This window comes from Coenobita brevimanus, chromosome 23, assembly GCF_032717465.1.
Source record: "Coenobita brevimanus isolate Jiangsu-jjx chromosome 23, ASM3271746v2, whole genome shotgun sequence".
In the NCBI taxonomy this organism is placed as follows: Eukaryota; Metazoa; Arthropoda; class Malacostraca; order Decapoda; family Coenobitidae; genus Coenobita; species Coenobita brevimanus.
This window is the reverse complement of record NC_136976.1, coordinates 57,578,081-57,602,257: the sequence shown is the minus strand read 5'-3', so window position 1 is coordinate 57,602,257 and position 24,177 is coordinate 57,578,081. Positions and strand designations below refer to the sequence as shown.

The window sequence follows — 24,177 nt, the reverse complement described above, 5'->3', positions numbered from 1 at the left end:
TGAGCGTTCTGGGAGTCCGATTGTCGCAGCCACTGGAGTGATTGGTGGTCGGTTATTATAGTGACTTGGGTCCCGGAAAGGTAAGCCCTAAAATATTGGAGGGACCAGATTATGCCGAGGCATTCTCGCTTGGTGGCGGCATAATTTTTCTCGGCCGGGTTCAGTGTGCAGCTGGCACAAGCAATAATGTGTTCCCGACCGGCCTGTACCTGGGCTAGAACAGCGCCAATGGCGTCAAGAGAGACGTCCGTGTAGAGGCGAAAAGGGAGGGCATAGTCGGGGAAGGCCACTATGGGGGCCGAGATGAGCTTGTCTTTCAGCTGTTGGAAAGCGGTTTGTCGGTCCTCTGTCCAGAGGAAAGGTTCCCCTTTTCTCGTCAGGTCGTGAAGAGGTTTAGCAATCTGTGCAAACCCCTTCACGAAGCGGCGATAGTAGGACGCGAGCCCCAAGAAGGCACGGACGCCGTGGACATCCTGCGGAGGTGGTATGTCCGCTATGGCACGCAGCTTGTCGGGGTCTGGGGAAATTCCTGCTTGGGAAATTGTATGGCCTAGAAACGCGACGGTTTTTGCGGCCAGGACACATTTGGATGGATGTAACTTGAGGCCTGCCTGGCGAATTCGGGTGAAAACTCGGCGGAGGCGCTGCAAGTGGTCGGCCCAGGTTTGGCTAAAAACAATGACATCATCAAGATAGGACAAACATATCTCCCAAGTGAGGCCGCTTAAGACAGATTCCATCAGCCTGGAAAACGTGGCAGGGGCATTGCAGAGGCCGAATGGCAGGACATTAAATTCATAATGTCGGCCATTACTGGTAGAGAAGGCCGTCTTGCCTCGATGATCCAGGTGGACGGGGACCTGCCAATATCCAGATTGGAGGTCAAGGGTAGAAAACCAAGACGCCCTGTATAGGGAGTCTAGGGAATCGTCGATGCGGGGGAGAGGAGTAGCATCCTTAATCGTGACGTCGTTCACGCGGCGGTAATCGATGCAAAACCACATCGTGCCATCTATTTTTTTTACTAGAACGACGGGGGAGGACCACGGGCTGGTGGAGGGAGAAATAACACCCGCCTCTTCCATTTCGCGCACTTGGCGGTCCTCCTCTTCTCTCTGTCGGGGGTTCCTACGTCGGGAAGGTTGTCGTATCGGAGGGCCTGTCGTATGGATCTCGTGAGACAGGTACATAGTGTGTCCTATATCTGCGGGCCCTGTCGCAAACAAATCCTGGAACTCCAGGAGGAGGCGGCGTAAGGCGTCTGACTGTTGGTCGGAGAGATGGTCAGGGATGGGGGGAAGGGGGGCGGGGTGGTGGTGGGGGGACGGGATGCAGGGCTCGGCTTCTTCCATCTCTCCGATGATAAGCCCTTTGGGGAGGGTGAGAGGGGATGGTGCGAGATTGGCGATGCGAATGGCAGCGCGGTGGGGGGGGAGAAAGGTAGGGGAAACGAGGCAGGCAGAAAGGGGTCCGGCAGGGAGGAGGGGGGAGAACAAAACGGATGGGCCTGAGGGCCTGTTCAGGGGCACCCATGCCTCGTGGTGTGAGGGGATGGTAACGGCGGCGGAAATGGTGGCAGGGAAGGAGGGGGCAAGAGTGGGGTGGGGCAGCGCGGGGGAAGGAGGGGGCGAAGAAGGGGGGGAAAAAAGAGAGAGAGAGTGGAGGGGGGGTTGTGTGGGTCCTCCGGCCGGGGCTGCGGCGTGCAGGTACAAACGGCTGGAGCAGAGCGGGGTGGGGGGCGGAACTGGAGTTGTCGGTTGCGACAGTCGATAGTGGCTCCGAGTTTTTGAAGTAGGTCTAGCCCTAAATATCCGTCATAGCTCCGGCAGGAGGAATCAAAAATGATGAACGGGTGCTGGGTAGATACTGGCTGGTGGGTGTCGACCCGTAGGGCCCGAGTCTCCCCACGGATGGGCAGGGGGCCATCCCCCACGTCTATAAGGTGAGTGGTAGTGGGGCAGAGCGGGCCAAACTGTGATTTGTAACGGGAGAAATAATGGCTGTAAAGGCAGGATCTGGCTGCTCCCGTATCAACTAGTAGTCTGGCCTTCACGCCGTTGATTTTCATCTTGTGGTATACTGGGGGGCGATACTTAGGGGTGATGGCCCCCGCCACCGTGGGTTGGTGCGGGGGCGGGCCTAAAAATCCAGCTGGCTAGGGCTCTCGTGCTCCTGTTCCTGCTCTAGTCCTCCTGGTGGGGGGTCATCCGCCAGCGCCAGCTCGTCCCCTGGGGCTTCGCCTTCTAGGGCGGAAACCTTACGCGAACCCGGGGTTGTGCTTTTGCGGCGAGCAGCTTTCAGCTGGTCCCGTATGTCATGAAGGGGGCAACGGGAGTTGCAGGCTGTGAATTCCCATGGGTTGATCAGAATTAAGTTTGGGTTTTCTCGCGGGGCGGGGCGCCGACGAGAGCGGTGCGCCCTGGGTGGGCTAGGTGTCGGGGTCGGGCTGGTGTGGCTGGGGGAGCCGGGGGTCGGGTGGGGAATTTCTTGACAACATTAATTTGTTGTGGAGGAGGACAGGTGGTCAGGAGGCGCCGTATCAGCTGTATATCCCTATCCATGTCTCCTGTTGGGTCGTGGATAGTAAAGTGTTGCTTCACAACACTTGGGAGTACTCGGAGCAGAGTATTGAAGGTGTGCTGATCCCGGGTTTCTTCATCTGTCTCCGGGTAGGCAGCAGTAATCAGGTGTCTTGCCTGCAACAAGGTATTATCTAAATCCCCGTCATAAGTAAAGCTATCCAATTTGGATAGAGCCACCACTTTCCCTAGTGATGGGGTGATGGCTTGGACCGTGAACTTGGTAAAGTTCTGCCAGGTGAGTTCTGGGACAATTTTTGGCGCAATATTTGCTGCGGCTTTACCCAGTAGTGGTACTGTGACTGCAATTTTTTGTTGGTCATTATCGAAGCCAATATCTAGTAAGGGTTTAACTATTGCAAGATATGTGTGTATGTCATACTGGTCAGGGTCAAACTTGGGTAACTGAACGTGCGGTTTAGTTGCCATTTTCCCAAATATTTCCTATTTACCTCTCTTCTACGCTCGGATCTAGAACCACTGCTGGCCACCAGTGTAATGCTGGGTTGAATTAGGCTCGACTTCTCGTCCCTATTTCACCCAACGTGGAGCGGGGTCCTCTTTCGAGACCGGAGCTAGTGCAATAAAGAGAGGTAGGACATAAAAACCTTCGGCAACACCATACACGTATATTACCACAGTCAGACACAGGACACTTCAGCAGATATTAAAACACAATATAGAGCAATACAAAAACCTTATCTAAAATATTGTGTATCTCGCAGGATACTAGCTTCCTAGATACTAATGACAATACAACAAATCTTAGTACTAGGAGGGCAGTAAATACAGGTGCGCGCGGAGCGCGTGAGGGAGGGGGGGGTTTCTGATGCACCAGGAGGAGGTAAGGGAGACACGGAGAGTGACTTAAAACGGCGAGGAGGTAGTTATGGTAATATTGAAGGATGCCCGATGTTAGCAAGGGAGTTTAGGTGTTTTCTGTTGGTGAAGATTCTTTGACAAATAACTGATTCTTATTTTGGCTTTAAGAGCGGGAGCGAGGAATGGAAAGAGTTTTAGGGATAGCGTGCGGAGGAGGGGAATATCGCTAATACTCGCCTTCCTTGATATTTTGGTGGGAATATGGTTTCTGTAGGCACAACTTATTCGTTACACATCTCCTCGGTATGATATGTAGACTCTCGCTTCACAACGCGTAACAAAGTCGGAATATTCGTAAATATTATTTCACCATATTACTTAGAGACTAGCCAATAGAACTCCAGTAATATTTTAGTCTTTCCTCGGGTTCTAGAGATATGTCTTTAGAAAGATTCGGGGTGGCACTCGCACGTATTTACACTTTAGGTCTCAACCCACATTCTCGTCCTTCAACTGTATATTGTGTTCTGATTTACCCCAATGGAGATTACATAAAGTCACTGCACAATACTTATTCTAAGAGACAGGGAGTCACACTTAACCTACTTCACGATTGTTACAGGGTCACTCGTATTTCCTCATGGAGAGAAACAAGGACACGTCATCGGCGATCCGGTCGGACTGAGGGCGTCGTCCGGGCGGGGCGAGCCGAGAGGGCACGGGGCGGCTCGCGAGGGCGTCCTCTCACATCCGGGGGTTTCCGGACTGGGCTCCGGCGTAAGGCCCGTAGGACTGGGGCCGAAGAGGTCTAGGAACCTCTGGGTCAGGTCCCGGCGTCGCGGGGGCGTGGTGAGGTCTTACCCGGGTGTCCTAGGGCGGGCCGGAAGAGGCGACAGACTGCGGTCTCCCACGACCAGGGGCGCCGTCAGGGGAGGACTGCGGCAGCGGCTGTCACGGGGGCCTGACAGGTGTGTCTGTTCGAGGGCCACGCGCAGGGAACAGAGGCTGGGGGAAACAGGGAGGTCTCTCCGAGATATTTTGGAGCGAAACCCCTGAAGCTCAGCCTCCAGTTGTGGAGACGTCCCTCTCCTCACTACACCGTGGGAGCGACCATCGATCGTCTCTACCTGGACACTGGGGGAGCGACCATTGATCGTCTCTACCCGAATATTGTGGGAGCGACCATTGATCGTCTCTACCGGAGTGCTGAGGGAGCGACCGTTGATCGTCTCTACCTGAGCTTTGGGGGAGCGACCATAGATCGTCTCTACCTGTTCACTGTGGGAGCGACCATAGATCGTCTCTACCTGTTCACTGTGGGAGCGACCATAGATCGTCTCTACCTGTTCACTGTGGGAGCGACCGTTGATCGTCTCAACCGGAGGGCCGAGGGAGCGACCATTGATCGTCTCTACCTGGGTGTTATGGGAGCGACCATTGATCGTCTCTACCGGGGTTTTAAGGGAGCGACCATTGATCGTCTCTACCTGGATAATATGGGAGCAACCATAGATCGTCTCTACCTGTTCACTGTGGGAGCGACCATAGATCGTCTCTACCTGTTCACTGTGGGAGCGACCATAGATCGTCTCTACCTGTTCACTGTGGGAGCGACCATAGATCGTCTCTACCAGAGGGGCGCTGCCTGGAGTATTGTTTCTGACTCCACCCCTAGCTAACTCGGTGATTCCGCCACGCGAAGGTAGTGTCTTTCGCCTACGGTGGCGGCGGCGTGGTGGTTGAATGTCACAGGGGCGCACGGTCCGGGCTGACATACGTCGTTGTTGCCCGGAGTGGTGGTGGCTGGTGGCGGCTACCCCGTGGGGTCCGAGTGGGGGTGTCGGCATTCTTGAGGGCGAACTCCGCTGCTTCTGGTTCGCCTCGTTGTTGGGGATACTATGGTATTCTCCGGAATTTTCCGGAGTGCCGTATGTGTGTCCGTCAAAGCCACGCATTTCAATATATATATATATATATATATATATATATATATATATATATATATATATATATATATATATATATATATATATATATATATATATACCTCCTCAATACTGGTGGATCTCTGAATCTAAATGAAATTGCTTGGCGGTACCAAGAATAATATAATGCTATGTCCTTGGACTCAAGAGGTTAACACTTTGAAAAATAAATAATCTTCATACATACAGAATTATTTTGCAGAGTTGGGACTGATGGCATAAATTAGATTCGATAAAAACCTTAACATGTAAGCCATAAACAGAAGACACTCCTACTCTTTAAACTATACTCACTGTCACACACAAGACTGCAGCACACTCAGCATAAAAACATTAAATGTTTAACTAAAAATAGGTACCCGGATGTAAAATCGACGGTTGCGTGTTGTATTCCGGGGGAATGTTTGGGAGCTTACTTTCCTTATCTGTTCACCATTGTTGTATGTTTGTGTTGGCTCCTGTCCAGTGCAACTGCCCAAAATAACTGCCCACGCATGTTGGGTTAAGCCCCGACGCCTATTCCTTCAACTAAAATTCACTTCCCCACCAACTGATACATCCACTGTCCCCCTCCTTCCTTTTGACTTGGTGGTAGTAACACCAACATTTTGGGAGCTTACTTTCCTTGCCTGTTCACCGCCAAGGCCCTTACCGGGCTAATTTATGGCCCGGCCTGCACTATAGGTGCAGGAAATCTTTAAACGAACGAAACGAAAGGCCCTTCGTTTAATTTCAGACCGCTTTAGAGCTCAAAATTATCTCGTGCCTGTCATACTGGTAATCTGAGTTCCATTCATCCAGCAGTGTATCGTTTAATTTCAGACCGCTTTAGAGCTCAAAATTATCTCGTGCCTGTCATACTGGTAATCTGAGTTCCATTCATCCAGCAGTGTAATAGGGAACCTGGATATAACATCAGCTATTGCAGATCGTGCTTTAAGGGAGGACCAAGACTTAGCAAAAATGGACTGTCTTCCTGAATGATCCTTGTGTAGCCACAACGCATTCATCTCAGTTTCTGTACTCTCCTCTCTTTCCCCGGCCTGCAATAACAGAACACAGCTCATGGTATCTCGCAGGTAAGAGTTCTGGTTGTAGGAAGAACAAGAGATATGTAAAGGTTTCGCAATCTCTCTCTGCCCTACCAAATAAATGAAAATCAGTGTTACGAGAGGAAATTCATCATCAATCTGTTTGTGGATCCTGGCTCAAGTTGCTTCTGCCTGTCATATCTTCCGTGGTTCAACTCTCCCTTTATTCACATCCACCGTGGTTCGGCTCCTGTGTGGTTCATTTACTTCTCCTGTGGTTTAACAGACGTTCAGCTATACTCCATGGTTCAACAAATTCTCTCTCTCTCTCTCTCTCTCTCTCTCTCTCTCTCTCTCTCTCTCTCTCTCTCTCATACCAGTTTTCATGCAGTTTATTTCTTTCTTTAATTCTTTCCATCTTTTTTCCCTGGTCCAGGAAATATATCTAGTGGAAGGAAAAGGCTCAAGTGAATTACGACATCGCGCCACCTGTGAAAAATAACCTAATTCATTTTCATTTATTTTGCCCGACCCTGTGAAAAATGATGGGGGCTTGGAAATACACGGAGTAGAGGTGGCAGGGTGTCCTGGTGTGTAGGGTATGGTTGTCATGGTGTATGGTGGTGTGTCCTGGTGTGTAGGGTATGGTTGTCATGGTGCATTGTGGTGTGTCCTGGTGTATAGGGTATGGTTGTCATGGTGTATGGTGGTGTGTCCTGGTGTACAGGGTATGGTTGTCATGGTGCATGGTGGTGTGTCCTGGTGTATAGGGTATGGTTGTCATGGTGTATGGTGGTGTGTCCTGGTGTACAGGGTATGGTTGTCATGGTGTATGGTGGTGTGTCCTGGCTCGGGTTGTCTTGGTGGATAGCGGAGTGCCCTTGTGTGTGTCATGCATAGTTGTCCTGGTGTGTCTGGTGTGTCTGTGGTGTGTAGCTGAGGGGAATGGTGTATCGCTCTGGAGTACAGATGTGGTTGTCCAAGTGTATGATGTATGGTTGCTTTGGTGTATGGTGTTGTGCCCGGGTGTATTGTGTACTGAATAAATATCGTAATACAGTATGACACAGTTGACCTGGTGTATGAATAAAGTACCGGTAGTGTGTGTGTGTGTGTGTGTGTGTGTGTGTGTGTGTGTGTGTGTGTGTGTGTGTGTGTGTGTGTGTGTGTGTGTGTGTGTGTGTGCCTTGTGGTGGTGTTAGGTGATGTGCGCTAGAGTGGTGGTGTGGACTAGAGTATGGTGGTGTGTGGTAGAGTATGATGGTGTATGGTGGTGTGTGGCGGTGTATTGTGGTGTTTAGTGATGTATTGTAGCGTGTTGTGATGTATGGTGTTGTGTGGTGATGTGAAGTAGTGTGGTGGTGTATTGTGGTGTTTGGTTTTGCGTGTTGGCATGTTGTGGTGTGCATTGGTGTATGTTAATGTGAAGTGGTGTGTTGTAGTGTATAGTGATGCATGATAGTGTGTATGGTGTTGGTGGACTGTGGTGTGTGGTGGTGTGTCCTTGTGTATGGAAATGTGTAGTCGTGTATAGTAATGTATGGTGGTATGTGGCTGTGCATAGTGGTGTCCTGGTGTATAGTGGTGTGTGGCTGTGTATTGTGGTGTATGGCGTTACGTCGTAGTGCAAGGTGGTACATGAAGGTGTGTCCTGTATTATAATAGTGTGTATGTGGTGTCGTCTTGGTGCATCGTGGTGTGTTGTGGTGTATAGCGGTGCATGGGTGTGTAAGGTGGTGTGTCACGGTGTATGGCTGTATCTTGGCATGAAGTGTGTGATGATGCATGGTGGTGTATAATAGTTTGTCCTGGTGTATTATTAGTATACGCTGGTGTCTGGTAGCTTATGGCGATGCATGGTGGTGTCCTTGTGTACAACGGCACTTGGTTGTGCATGGTGGTGTAGTGGGGTGTATATGGTGCTTGGTGGGTCTAGTGGTGCCTTGGTGTATGGTGGTGTTTGGAGTAGACTGTAGCACCAGTCGAGCAGGGCAGTACTCCCAAGGTGGATGGAAAGCTGATGATAGGGAGAGCTGGAGCTCCCGTTTTATCAGCCCTCAGGACTAGTTCCTGACCATCCCCCTTTGCTGAACTTTTTCAGTGTTTCAGTAACACAGAGTAGGCTAGCATGCTCTCCAATATAAATTTCTTTAACTATCATCACTAAACTACATGCACAGTACACACTACACTTCCTTTTCAAAATTAAATAAAAGAAAAATGACGCAAAACAACAATGGCTCGGAGTCCCCAGGGGGGGCAGGACCATATGTGCCCCCACCATCCGCCCCTTTCCTGGTAACGACTCTGAGTTGCCTGGATCCACTGTCTGACTCACTTCTTCATTTCTGCAACATTCGCGGCCTTTCCTCTAACTTTCTGTCTGTTGAACACAACCTCTCCTCCTCTAAACCTCACCTTCTGTTTCTTACTGAGACTCAGCTGTCTGAGGCAACTGACAGCAAACCCTTCTCTGTATCCTACTTTCTCTATACTCATTTCAAAGCCAAATGTACATGTTGCATATATGTATGCAATGACCTATCTTGCTCTCGTGTTCCTGAACTTGATTCTTCTGAATTCTCCACTCTCTGGTTCGGCTCTTCTGTCATTCTCTGACTAAATATATATAAATATATCTGCGCTGTGTACTTATCTCCTAATTCTACTGTCTATCAAAAATTCTTCGACTGTCTTACTTCTATGATGGAACACATTCTATCCATTTCTCCTTTCTCTGAAATCTCCATTCTAGGAGATTTCAATGTTCACCACCACCTTTGGCTCTCCTCTCCTTTCACTGATCCACCTCGTTAACAAGCCTTCATTTTTTCTATCCTTAATGACCTAGAGCAATTTGTACAGCACCCTACCCGTATCCCTGACCGCCTTGGAGAGAGCTCCAACATACCTGACCTCTTGTTACAGCTAATCCTTCTGCTTACACTGTTAATCTTTTCTCTCCGTTGGGCTTCTCCCATCATAACCTTGTTACTTTAACCTGTCCTATCGATCCGGTACAGCCTGTGGACCCTCCAAAGAAACGTCGTCTGTGGCACTTTGGAGCTGCAGATTGGGAGGCCCTCAGGCAGTACTTTTTATTTTCCATGGAATGATTATTGCTTCCGTGGCCGGGAGCCATGTGAGTGCGTCTTGCGGATTATGGAGGTTATTCTCTCGGGCGTGGAAGCATACATTCCTTTCTCATATCCTCTGACTAATGCAAGAAAGCCTTGGTTTAATCACGCTTGTTCTAATGCTGTCCGCAACAAGGATAGGGCCTATAAAAGGTTCCGGAGCCAGCTAACCACCGAATCACATCTTTTTTATGTTTCTGCTCGGAATCGTTCTAAGTCTGTTCTTTGCTCTGCTAAAAATAATTTCATCCGTTCGAAATACTCTCAGCTCTCCAACTCGAATTCTTCCCGCTCCTTCTGGCACCTTGCCAAAAACCTCTCTAACAACTTTACCTCATCATCCTTCCCTCCTCTTTTCTACTCTGATGGCTCTGTAGCTATTTCTCCTACTGATAAAGCAGATCTTTTCGCTCAGACTTTCTCCTTCAATTCCACCATAGATGATTCCAGTGCAGTTCCTCCCTCACTTCCCCCCTCTGACTTCCTCATGGCAGACATTAAAATTTCTTCAGCTGATGTATTTTCTGCCATCACTGGCCTCAATACTAGCAAGGCATATGGGCCTGATGGGGTCCCTCCTGTTGCCCTCAAGAACTATGCTTCTGTGCTTACACCCTGCCTAGGTAAACTCTTTCATCTTTGTCCTTCTACTTGTACCTTTCCTTCTTGCTGGAAATTTGCTCTCATTCAGCCGGTCCCAAAGAAGGGTGACCGTTCCAAACCCTCTAACTATCGTCCAATTGCTTTAACATCCTGTGTTTCAAAAGTTTTTGAGTCCATTTTTAACAAAATTTTTAAAGCATCTTTCCTATTACAACCTTCTTTCTGATCGTCAGTATGGGTTCTGTCAGGGACGATCCGCTGGCGATCTTCTCACCTACCTTTCAGATTCCTGGTCATCCTCCTTTCGGGACTTTCGCGAAAGCCTTGCCATTGCAATTGACATCTCAAAGGCTTTTGATCAAGTCTGGCATAAATCTTTAATTTCCAAACTGCCCTCTTACGGTTTCTATCCTTCTATCTGTGCCTTCATCCATAGCTTCCTTTCCGGTCGCTCTATAGCTGCTGTTGTAGATGGCCATCGTTCTCCTCCTAGATCTATTAACAGTGGTGTTCCTCAGGGCTCTGTCCTATCACCAACTTTCTTCTTTTTGTTCATCAATGATCTTCTAAGCTGTACATCTAACCCTATCCACTCGTACGCTGATGATTCCACCCTTCACCTTCCCATTCGGTTCTCGCAACTTCCATCTCAGCAGTTACTTCAACAAACAAGGGATGAGACTATGGCAAACCTAATGTCTGACTTGGCTCGTATCTCTGACTGGGGTAAAAATAATCTTGTTTTTAATGCATAAAAGACTCAAGGCTATTCATCTCATCAACTCTCCTCCTCTTACTGGTTCCCTTCAACCTCTTTATTTCTTTTCTATCGCTACTTCAATGGTCACTGCTCCTCTGAACTGTCTGCTTGAATCCCTCCACCTGTACGACGGGCGCGTAGCACCCGTCTAAGAACAAACTCTCATCCCATTTCTGTCCAGCTATCTAACGCAAGAGTTAACCGTTACTCTCAGTCCTTCATTGATGCAACAGGTCAACTCTGGCACTGTCTCCCTCTGTATTTCCTACTTCCTATGATCTCCCGTCTTTCAAAAGCAGTGTGTCCAGGCATCTCGAAATGAATGGATCTTGAATTTGGCTCTCTTTTGTATTGTTTTTGTTTCTTTCTTGGAAGGAACGTTAATGCGGGCTCAGCCTTTGGTTCCTTGTTCCTCGCATTAAAAAAAAATAATCTATGGTGGTGTCCTGGTATAGGATTGTTTATGATGGTATATGATAGTGTGCCCTAGTATATGGTGGTGCATGTAGTGTCCTAGTAAATGGCGGTGCATGGTAGTGTCCTAGTATATGGTGGTGCATTGTGGTGTCCTAGCATATGGCGGTGCATGGTAGTGTCCTAGTATATGATGGTGCATGGTAGTGTCCCAGTTTATGGTGGTGCTGGTGGTGCATGGTGGGGACCTAGTATATGGCGGTGCATGGTAGTGTCATAGTATTTGGCGGTGCATGGTAGTGTCCTAGTATTTTGGCGGAGCATGGTAGTGTCTTAGTATATGGTGGTGCATGGCAGTGTCCTAGTTTATGGTGGTGCATGGTGGGAACCTAGTATATATCTGTGCATGGTAGTGTCCTTGTACATGGCGGTGCATGGTGGTGTCCTAGTATATGGCGGTGCATGGTAGTGTCCTAGTATATAGTGGTGCATGTTAGTGTCCTAGTAGGCTATATAGGTACAGTGCTGTAATTCGTTCACCGTAACTTGGAGGAGATTTTTTTGTTTTGCAACCTGTTTCCCTTACCTGAATGTCAGAACAGGACAATACTGTGGTTCTGCGTTCTTTCCATAGCTCTTTTCCTTGTCTATCAGCATATCAAGCAACTGGTTAAGTTTTCGTGGTTTAAGTATTTTTTAGCAAGCATTTATTGAATACTAAGAGAGAGAGAGAGAGAGAGAGAGAGAAATCAGTCAGAAATCATCATTGAGCTTAACACAGTGGTCAACCGGTAGCAAGAATTAACTGAGGATGCCATTGTTGCCATCCTTGTTGCCAAGAGGTGCCTTAATTACCCGTCCCCGCCCCGGAGAAGCTTGGGGACGGTTATTGTTTTCACTCGGTTTGTTTCTATTAACAACTTTATGCGAAAACTACTAGTGCGATTTTCACTAAAATTACAGGGATGATGGGCTATAAACTCTGATCACCTGATTATATTCTGGGCCAAGGCTCAGGCTGTAGGCCTAAAACATGCAAAAATAAAAAATGTTAACAAAAATCATTTTTTTCGCCATAACTCCTTTCAAATTCGACATGAAACCAAAACCTAAAGGTGCATCTTTCAAATCTGCATCCTATAACATGTCTCATTACATCAGGTGGGGCAGTATCAGGTGGGTCGGGCCTAAAATTTCAAATGAGCATAAAATCATCAATTTTAACCCGATTTACTCCAACTTTGATATGTGACATCTTTGACTAGATATCCTTTCGTGTTTAAACGTCAGCAGTAAAATGAATGCTGGGGACGGCTTTGCTGTGCCCAACACCGCTTCCTTGTTTTTTAATGATACCGAAAAGGGGGACAGGTTGATCACCTACGCTAAAATGTTGTAAACTACGGTAGACTAGCCTAGGTTCCCAGTACCACGATGTCATTTTTTTTTTTTCTTTTTACCATCATCATAGAGAACCATTTCACCACAGTGCCACTTTTTATTATTCCATTCTCGCCACCAACAGATGATCTTCTACGAGTTAGGAAAGCGCTCAACATGTAATGATTTTAATGACGCATGGATCTATGTTCAAGCTCGAAAAATCACTCCTAGACTGAAAAAAGTTTTTAGAGGCATCAATAATAAAATATTAAATGCGACTTTTGATTCAAGGGGCTAATGGCTGTGATGAGAGGCTGAACAGGATCGTCTGGAGGTATCAAGAACAAAATATAAAATAGGGCGTGAGACCAGAGGGGTTAATGGTGATGAGAAGGAAATTGTGATTGAGACGACAAAATGTTGTGGAATGGTAGTGGCGCTACGGTCGCTGGTGTGTGTGTGTGTGTGTGTGTGTGTGTGTGAGAGAGAGAGAGAGAGAGAGAGAGAGAGAGAGAGAGAGAGAGAGAGAGAATTTTTCTTATCCTATCGGCTGGTTCTCTTTGCAGGTTGTCAGGGAGAGCCGAGCAAGAAGACGAGTGAATCCCCCGCAGGACCAACAAGCAGACACCGTATTCAGAAAACACCTTAACCAATTCTCATCACAATAATACCACTGCCTATATAAGAAATTGTTTTGTCATATATTTCTCGTCATTATTCATTCTAGTCTGGTTTTGAAGTTTGAGAGCTTTATCGAGGTACGATAAAAGCATGAACAACTGATTTTTTTTAATGCAGTTTAAGCTCAAAGCTTTAAGCATACGGTCCAAGGCCCCGAGCAGCACAGCCGCTCCCTCCACAATGGCCAGGTGGGAAGATACCGGGGGAAGGTCTTTGTTACCAGCGAAATATCTGCGCCGTTCCTCTCGCCGGCCCTCCCCAAGAAATCAGCACCCGCCTCTTTAATGGTCTCGTTGGATGATCTATTTGGTGAGTGAAAGTTACCCTTGGGCCCCGCCAGTCACGGGCTGGGAAGGACGGGGAAATGGAGGGGATCTGGGGAGAGATGAATGAATGCTGTGGACAAACGTGCCAATCAGGATTAAAGGATTTGCCATTCAGTGTCTGTCTGTCTATAGCTATCCGTTTCTCTGTGTATCTCTGTCTATCTACCTGTCAGTTTCTCTCTCTCTCTCTCTCTCTCTCTCCAATATATATATATATATATATATATATATATATATATTATGCAGCGTGTTCTGAGTCCCGACTTCTTGGGCACAGACATGGTGCGGTCCTGGGTTCTTTGTATCTGACCGGGTCAGTACTAGCAAGGAAGGAAAACACAAACCCCACTGGTCAAAAGGCACACTTATATATTATCAAAAGACAAATACACACACCGTTCTACGAGCAAAACTGAGGAACTTACAATGGCTTAAAATAATGTTTAATCACTTTCCACCTAGTTCAGCAAGTCTGACCTATACACGGATTTACACCTTCCCGAGGTAGGGTTATGTCCACAGTGTGTCACAAACAGTATTTCACAAATATGCCAGGTACATCATATTCAACACACACAGACAGCATAGTACAGTATACTCAATATACCAGGCGCGTGACATGGAAGACAACATATATTCAAGCCCTTAAGCCTAGGTATTAGCCTGACGCAGACGAGGTCCAAGCTAATACAATATATCCGTGTGACATAGACGAGGTCCTAGCCAATACAATATATCCGCGTGACACAGACGATGCCCTAGCTGATCTTAGGCTATGTACACGTCACACAGAACGAGAGTATATAATGTCCCACACTTGATTGAGGGGGGGAGGGGGGGTATTAGTGAGTCTAGGATGGGTTTATTCACGTAGGGACGGGGCCTGGGGCCTGGGGAGGCGAGGGAAAGCATACTGGGGGAGGGCCACACTGATGTACCGGTATGTTGTCCTGTGGCGGCGACACTGGGGGAGGGTTGTCACTGTCGAGGAACCAACCCGTTTGTGGGGATTGAACACTCCGCGTGTAAGGTCACAGGTATAGTAGGACTCGCGCACGCTCGCGGCCGTGGCGCGGCCCGCACCTGTGTACAGTGTTGCCACGTTTTCTATACCGTTGTCTCTCTCTCTCTCTCTCTCTCTCTCTCTCTCTCTCTCTCTCCTGGCGGGAAATGTGAGCCACCCTGAGTACTTTTGATTCTTTTATAAGTTATTTATAATTGTGCTTTCATTTGTTAATTTGGTTTTGTCATATTTAGTAGTAGATGGAGTGTCAAAGTTACTGTCTGCTGAGAGGTTTGTTACGTTACTGATTCATACACCCCGACGTAGTGGTCCAGGGGGGAGGGGAAGTGTGAAGGGGGATTTGACCTGAGACACCCAGGAGGGATTAAGAAGGGAGGAGAGGGGAAGGGGGGGCTGGATTCACCTACCAAGTGGTCAGTATTAGAAGAGAGAGAGAGAGAGAGAGAGAGAGAAATTACGTGTATAGATATATGTGCATCAATAGGAACAATGTATATCAGTGTGTGCAGTATGTACAAAGGAACAAATGAATACAAAGAAGGCAGTGACAGACCTCTCTCTCTCTCTCTCTCTCTCTCTCTCTCCTGGCGGGAAATGTGAGCCACCCTGAGTACTTTTGATTCTTTTATAAGTTATTTATAATTGTGCTTTCATTTGTTAATTTGGTTTTGTTATATTAAGTGATGCCGACAATGCATTCAATGCATGCCTCTCTCTCTCTCTCTCTCTCTCTCTCTCTCTCTCTCTCTTGGGACATTGAATCTCCTCATTCTCCCTTGGGACATTTATTTTAGGCCAGATGGATGTGTATTGCCACTCACAAGAATTACATGAATTATTTCTTTTACTTTGGATATTGGCATATTTCTTCTTTTTTCAGGCTCATTCTATTATATCCATAACTGTGATATTATTACCCACCCTAAAACTACGCTAAAAACCATTAAAAGTGACTACAATATCTTTTAGCAACACTGTACAATATGTGTGCCATGTTTCTGTGTTACTGTATAAATATTTTATGCATAATAAGATTACTGTTGATTCATCCATCAAAATACACAAGTGTAAGTTTTATTCATCTGAATTTATCGAATTTGTGATGCCTTGTACATAAATAGCTTCCGTTTCACATCGCAAGTTGGGGAAACGTGGCACCATTGCCCACAGGTGCAGGCCACACCCCCGCCGCAAACAGGCGGGAATCCGACTATAGTAGAGTTCACTATGGCACACTGGGGGAATAACACCGCGGCTGCCGGGGAGGGGGAGAGGGGGATAGAGCACTGGGGAGGGATGGGCAACACTGGGGAGATGCACCGCGCATACAGGGGAGTCACAGGGGTTGGTTCACTGAGGGAGGGGTCCAACAGCACTGGGGAAGTGTACAATCATAGGATCTAGTACTCACGATTCTGGCGGAGTGGAGGACATGGCCCATGGGGTGGGAGGGCCAACGCCAGGAGCTTCAGATGGGGAGGGTGGTCCGTGAGGTCGCCACTATAGTAGGACTCACGTAAATTTGCGGCTTTGGTGTGGCCCGCACCTGTGTACAATGGTGCCACGTTTCCCCAACTTGCGCTGTGAAACGGACGCTATTTATGTACAAGGCAACACAAATACGATAAATTCAGATGAATAAAACTTACACTTGTGTATTTTGATGGATGAATCAACAGTAATCTTATTATGCATAAAATATTTATGCAGTAACACAGACACATGGCATACATATTGTACAGTGTTTCTAAAAGAAATTGTAGTCACTTTTAATGTTTTTTAGCGTAGTTTTAGGGTGGGTAATAATATCACAGTTATGGATATAAGATAATGAGCCTGAAAAAAGAAGAAATATGCCAATATCCAAAGTAAAAGAAATAATTCATATAATTCTTGTGAGTGGTACCACTGACACACCCAGTCTGGCCTAAAGTAAAGTACGTACCCCTCCATAGACCCAAGCATAGCTTGTACAGGTGTTGCTAGGGAAAAATGCTAACATTTACTGGCTTTTACTGTAATTTTACGGGTGAGGAATAATCACACTTATAATCATAAGCTAATATGTAGGACAAAATAGTAGGCATATGCCAATACCGAAGTAAAAAAAAAAAAAAACATTATTCACTTGCGAGCGGCAACACTTCCACACCCAGTCGGTGGCCTTGATCTCCGGGGTGGTGTGGAAATGATGTCAAATTTACAATATATACAATATTACGTAAAAGAAAATATCCAAAATGTCTCTTGCAATAGAGAGAGAGAGAGAGAGAGAGAGAGAGAGAGGCAGGCAGGAGAGGGGCAAGGTTGAATGCATTGTCGGCATGACGGGGGGTGGTGGTGGTGGAGGCATTGTCAGGCTGAGAGAGAGATGGAGGAAGAGGAAAGAGAATGAATGAATGAAAATCAATCATGGTACTGCAATAACGGGTCATCTGTCGCCGTATACAAAAAATGATAAATATCACTAAATATAACAAAACCAAATTAACAAATGAAAGCACAATTATAAACAACTTATAAAAGAATCAAAAGTACTCAGGGTGGCTCACATCTCCCGCCAGGAGAGAGAGAGATAACGGTATAGAAAACGTGGCAACACTGTACACAGGTGCGGGCCACACCACAGGCGCAAATTTACGAGTCCTACTATAGTCCTGGAGGAGTGGGCGGGTGGTGTGTTGGGCGGCTCCCGAGCCGCTATGGTCCGGCAGAGGCAGGGCTCTCCGGGCTGGGGCCGAAGAGTGACAGGAGACGTGATGCTCAGTGCTGGCCCTTAGTTGTCGTCGGGGTCCTGGGAGAGGACCTGGAGAGGCCCAGGGCTGGGGTCAGGCATGGCGAGGGCAGCTCCCGGGGTGGACTGCTGCCTTGTTCTGCAGGGGCGGCTGTCAAGGAGGGTCTGCGGCCGCCATCACTGAGGGAGTCTCAGCCACTGCAACAGGCACTGGGGGAGGCCTGCTGTCTCCGGGGGCTGCGGTCTCGCTATCAGGAGGAGGCTGACAGGGGTGAGCTGTGGCCTCTTGTCCGGGAGGAGTCCAACAACAATACCTGGGGCTGCAAGGACAGGACACCAGGCCTCGGGGACGTCACACCCACTCTGGTCTCTGATGGGGTTCCTGAAAAGGAGCAGAAACTGCCCTCTCATGTAGAGGGGCAGAGAGAGACAGGAGGGCACGAGGAGTCGAGGGAGGCTCCTCTAGGCACTACAGACCCTGGCGATGGGAAGAAGGTGCTCGATGGATACGCCCGGCTATTGCCACAGCTCCGACGGAGGCTGCACTCTGAGCGTAGTTCTGGTGGCGGGAAGGTGCCCGATGGATACATACGGCTATGGCCACAGCTCCGACAGAGGCTGCTCTCCAGCCGTAGAGTCTGGGGCTCCTGTCCCGGAGTCAGCACTGGGGGATGGTGATGTCTTGCCCCACATGGTACCTCGGTTAGTGAGTACCCAAGGGCCTCCCTTCCTCCTTGGGGCTGCCGACAAGGGTCATCTGGTGTACATGCCGACGTGCTGGCTCCCAAAGAGGGTTTTGAAAATGTTGAGAGGCATCCATCCCGGATTTAGTTTAGTTTCCTATTGCCACATCAGGGTGTTCTCTGGTGTGTTGCTCCCCTTTTGTTGTTGTTTGGTGAGAGACTTGAAGGGAAGCCTCAACAACGCGTCTGCATCGGTGTGATGGGGGACAATTGTTGGGAAGGCTAGGAAATCTGCAGGAAAAAAATAGTGAATGCTGAGCCACAGTACAGTACTCGGTGGTACCCTGGTGGTGGTGGGGCTGGAAGGTGGTTGTTTCTTTCGTGATGGCCTGTACAGTATGCAGGCCGGCCAAGTGATTGTGGGCCCCAAAATAGAGGTGCCGGTGCTGGCAGTTGATCATGGCTCCCAGCTTTTGTAGTAGGTCCAACCCAAGATAATCATCATGCACTGTACACCTTGAGTCAAACACAATGAAGAGGTGGCTAGTATAGACTGATGGCTCTGGGGTGGTAACTAAGAGTGAGAAACCCTTCAGGGCCAAGGGCTCGTCCCCTGCCTCAATTAGGTTGGTGGACGAGGCCTGGAGGGTGTTGAAGGCTGCCTGATTCTGCTGGTAGAACCACGTGTACAGGCAGAAACACCCAGCACCAGTATCCACTAGGAGCCGCACTGGGACTCCCTAGAGTTTGATTTTTGTGTAGACTGGCATTTTGAGTTTGGTGCACCTTGTCCCTGCCAGGGTCAGAGCTGACTGGGGGAATCCTAAAAATTACAGCCCAGCTTCTGAGGATTTCATGGTCTTCAGCTGTTCTTTCATGCCATATAAGGTGGCTGCTGGTTCCACCTCACCTTTGGGCCCTAGTTCAGTGCTGTTTGCTAGGGTGTACTTACTGGCTATGCGACACTGGACAGGGCAGGGTTGTGATGGTAGGCCCCGTCGGTTAGATCTGTCACGCTGAGCTTTAATTTGTTCCTGCATATCGTGCACAGCACAGGAAGCACTACAGGCTTTGAACTCCCAAGGATTGATCAAGATTAGGTTGTCTTGCCACAGCAGACTGTCCTGTGGAAATGGGGAGATACAAGGATAGAAGGGGCGGTTGCATCTCGCCACTCTTCTGTCCTGTGGAAATGGGGACATACGAGGATAGAAGGGGTGGTTGCATCTCGCCACTCTTCAGTCTTTCGACTTGGCTGGTTTGGGACGTGGCACATGGCCCTGATTAGTTTCTGCCTCCCTGTGTACTGTCACCTCTGCGATCCAGACTTTTACATGGTCAAAAGGGGCAGAAAACAAGTCACTATTGATGACCACTGTGTGCTGGAACGGTCAGGAACTCAGATTGATGAAGACTCTCTCCCATTAGCGGCCTCTTCGGTTGCGTTTATTATATTTCAAGTGGTCAAGTTAAGAGTGGTAGCATGCCAAAATGACGAGGCCAGTCTCCAACTAGGCCAACCCAAGCCCAACCTTCGCAATTTCCCAGAATGCTTCTAAGTTACACATTAATAAACTACTAGGTAAGCTCTATACCACCAGTTCTCAAGGGTTATCCAAACAATAAAGTTCGAGTGGGAGGGAAAGTATATTAACAAGACCAAAAAGTAGAAACCTTCCCCACCTACTTGCTTTACAGATTAAACATGAATTAGTTGGCACATTGTTTGAAAAATATATCTCTATATGGTCCTAATATCAAATCCACAAAACTTAGCTACTCTGTCCCAGTCCAATGTGTTTCTTCATAATCGTCCCTCTGAGCACAAATTTAACTGGTCCAGTCCTCTGCCACTCCCGACCTTAACTTCCACACTGGGACCTTGCTTCACTGGGACTTCGACCTCCACGCCTGGACTTGGACTTTGACCTCCACACTTGGACCCGAGAATTCCTTGGAGGGGGGGGGAGGATGATGACAGTACTGACCAACTACCACCTACCACAGCCGGTGAGCGAGTCAGACACGCCAAAACTGCGTGTTGCATGAGGGAGCGGGGGATGACAGCGTACGCAATTTAAGATCTTTATTGTTACAGATTCGTGATAGACTCAGTGTGATGTCTTTCCCCTTACAATCGATTACTAAAAAAAAATAACATTCTTTAGTTACAATAAATACTCAGCAACTTCTCTCTCTTTATTCCCTTACATCGAAAAACCATAAAAGTTATCGTGCTTTACATCACTTTGCGCACGCGTACATTATGCTGGATCACGTGACCAAAGGCACATGTTCCCATCTCACTCGAGTTTTCATATTATAAAGAGACTTAATACTAGTAGATTACAGTAGGAAAAAAAAAAGTGACTTAGCAACTAGGTAACTTAATCTATGTTCTGGTCACATCCGCATGGTAACAGCCACGTCTCGGTCACACTCTCTCACTTAACCGAACTTCTGGTCATATAAAATAAACTAGATACAACTCATTATCATTTCCGGGCATTACATCCGCCCACGGTTAGGGAAGACCAAAAGTTCGGGCGACTGGACCCGTACTCCTCAGAAATACCCAGTACCCATACTTAACACACACGGTACGTAAGTTCACCTACTTGACCAGTCTCCCTCAATACTGCTACTGTGGGGTGTTTCACACGCTCCTTGCTCGTGAGGGGAAAACGCCTCCAAAACACCAGCCAACGTGTCCTATATTGCAACTGTGGGATATTACATAAGCTCCATGCTCGAGAACAGTCGGCGGCTATCATGTCCACAAAAAAAAATCCTCTACCACAAGTAAATTTTCTCCTGCTACTCACTATATGCAACTGACAACGTATGCCACTCACCAAGCATGTCACTCATAAGGAGAATGTCCTGCTACCAGGAGAACCTTTGTGCTTAGTTAGGAGTAACACGAGTCACTCCACTGCGTTCTGTCCAGAGAGACCGAGCGAAACCTACCTACCTCTCCTAACATGCGAGAGCCCCATAGTTCAACTTCTCCAAGCCCTATAGAGAAACTGGAAACTTCCCCTCTCTCTCTGAGCAATCCTATACTGCAGTTTGGGTATTACATACACTCAGTGCTCGAGGTTCTCAAAGCAAGTAGGAAACCTCCAGGTGGAGACCTTCAGGTAGAACTGCCCCTCACATGTACAGTTCCCTAACTTTGGAAAAAAAAAAAATTAAAGTCCTAACTGTGAGAGCTCATTTCCCTAACTAAGCCTAACAATCTAACCTAAAGAAAAAAAAAGAATCGAGGTAAGGCAAGAACGACGGTCTATACACAGAGGTGCACTTGATTTGACAACACGCAGCTTCCACGCCTCATCTCTCCAAAAGCTGGACATACCCTAAACAACTACTGAACCCTATTAATCCAAGATTACAACTCATAGGTACTGGTAGAAAAGATAAATACGCAGGTACAGTCTGGAGAGACCTGGAAGGGCACACCTGACTCCATGTTCCCAGCCAGTTAAGGCAAGGACAAGACGTGTTCAGAGAGAAAAAAAAATTGAGTACTGTATATACAATATATACACCACACACCCATCATCTACGAGTACTGCAACCTCTCTGGAGGTCTCCGGGATCTTACACTCTAGTACTACCGAATTTCCCTGATAGCTCTGCACACCTCCTACAGGCAAATTTGACCACTGTGGAGATGACTGCCTAAACGGATTTCCAGACTTAACAGGAGTATACTGTGATGGACTTCCAACCTTGGTCGGGGTGAGTCCGGGTGGGCCTAACATGTCCTCCAACGCTCTAATATGCTCAAAACACTCATCAATTATGGATGGTTCCTGTTTCACCTCTACTCCCTCAGGCATGTCAGTTTCAACGTCAATCAATTTTTCAACATGGGACTCCATCGTGAATTATACAAACGTATGCAACCCCAGGAGGTGAATGCTCAACTACGAAAATGCCCCAACTGCAACTTGAGCAACCCCTGGAGGTGAATGCTCAACTACGAAAATGCCCCAACTGCAACTTGAGCAACCCCAGGAGGTGAATGCTCAACTATGAAAATGCCCCAACTGCAACTTGAGCAACCCCAGGAGGTGAATGCTCAACTGCAACACCAAAATAGTACACACTACAAATACACATACCTTATAATTCTACACATAATGCTAAGTACATATACCTTTGAGAACTGGGGGATGAGCTATTACCTTAATTTCAAGTTAAATTACCCTCACATTAATAGGTCATCCCAACGCTGTGCCACCACTTGTACTGTCACCTCTGCGATCCAGACTTTTACATGGTCAAAAGGGGCAGAAAACAAGTCACTATTGATGACCACTGTGTGCTGGAACGGTCAGGAACTCAGATTGATGGAGACTCTCTCCCATTAGCGGCCTCTTCGGTTGCATTTATTATATTTCAAGTGGTCAAGTTATGAGTGGTAGCATGCCAAAATGACGGGGCCAGTCTCCAACTAGGCCAACCCAAGCCCAACCTTCGCAATTTCCCAGAATGCTTCTAAGTTACACATTAATAAACTACTAGGTAAGCTCTATACCACCAGTTCTCAAGGGTTATCCAAACAATAAAGTTCGAGTGGGAGGGAAAGTATATAAACAAGACCAAAAAGTAGAAATCTTCCCCAGCTATTTGCTTTACAGATTAAACATGAATTAGTTGGCACATTGTTTGAAAAATATATCTCTATATGGTCCTAATATCAAATCCACAAAACTTAGCTACTCTGTCCCAGTCCAATGTGTTTCTTCATAATTGTCCCTCCGAGCACAAATTTCACAGGTCCAGTCCTCTGCCACTCCCGACCTTAACTTCCACACTGGGTCTTTGATTCACTGGGACTTCGACCTCCATGCCTGGACTTAGACTTTGACCTCCACACTTGGACCCGAGAATTCCTTGGAGGGGGGGGGGGGAAGGATGGCGACAGTACCGACCAACTACCACCTACCACGGCCGGTGAGTGAGTCAGACACACCAAAACTGCACGTTGCAAGAGGGAGCGGGGGATGACGGCGTACGCAATTTAAGATCTTTATTATTACAGACTCGTGATAGACTCATTGTGAAGTCTTTTCCCTTACAATTGATTACTAAAAAAAAATAACATTCTCTAGTTACAATAAATACTCAGCAACCTCTCTCTCTTTATACCCTTACATCGAAAAACCATAAAAGTTATCATGCTTTACATCACTTTGCGCACGCGTACGTTATGCTGGATCACGTGACCAAAGGCACATGTTCCCATCTCACTCGAGTTTTCATATTATAAAGAGACTTAATACTAGTAGATTACAGTAGGAAAAAAAAAAGTGACTTAGCAACTAGGTAACTTAATCTATGTTCTGGTCATGTCCGCATGGTAACAGCCATGTCTCGGTAACACTCTCTCACTTTACCGAACTTTTGGTCATATAAAACAAACTAGATACAACTCACTATCACATCCGGGCATTACACATGCATGTACTGCAAACAGCTGTTGGATTGTTTCTCTCTATCAAACCCTTGGGTGTTGTGGATGATGAAATATTCCTGTACAGCACTGGGTAGGACACATATCAGGTGGGTGAAAATGCGCTAGTTACGCTGTTCCTCCATACGCTGGGCATATATGGACATTATGAATTTCCACAAATCCACTAAGGTAGTGTCCAGGTCTCCCTCAAACTGTACGCTGTTAAGTCGTGATAGTGCGACGACCGCCCTGAGGGATAGTTGGACAGCGTTGAAAACTATTTGTTTGAATTCTGCCCACATTAAGGCTGCATTAACTTTCCCGGCTACCAAGGCAACCAACTCCCCTAAGTGGGGTAGTAATACCGTGATCTTTTGCGCATCCTCCTCGTAAACCAAGTCCAACACCAGCTTGACCATTTCCATATAAGTAGTGATATTATAGAGTTCAGGGTCATAGCTGGGGACAGGAATGTGGGGCCTCAGTGCTGCCATGTTGGCATCTGTGTACAGCGTACCTTGGTGACCAAAACTCCGCTTTGCCTT

At 47.4% G+C, this 24,177-nt stretch overlaps 1 long non-coding RNA gene across 1 annotated transcript in view; it reads right to left on the bottom strand.

The window, feature by feature from the left end:
• LOC145392917 (uncharacterized) overlaps positions 1–24,177 on the bottom strand; it is a 41,534-nt gene that overhangs the window by 12,076 nt on the left and 5,281 nt on the right. The window contains exon 2 of the long non-coding RNA XR_013896080.1: positions 16,157–16,326. This is a non-coding gene — a long non-coding RNA (uncharacterized LOC145392917). The remainder of the gene's footprint in view (positions 1–16,156; positions 16,327–24,177) is intronic.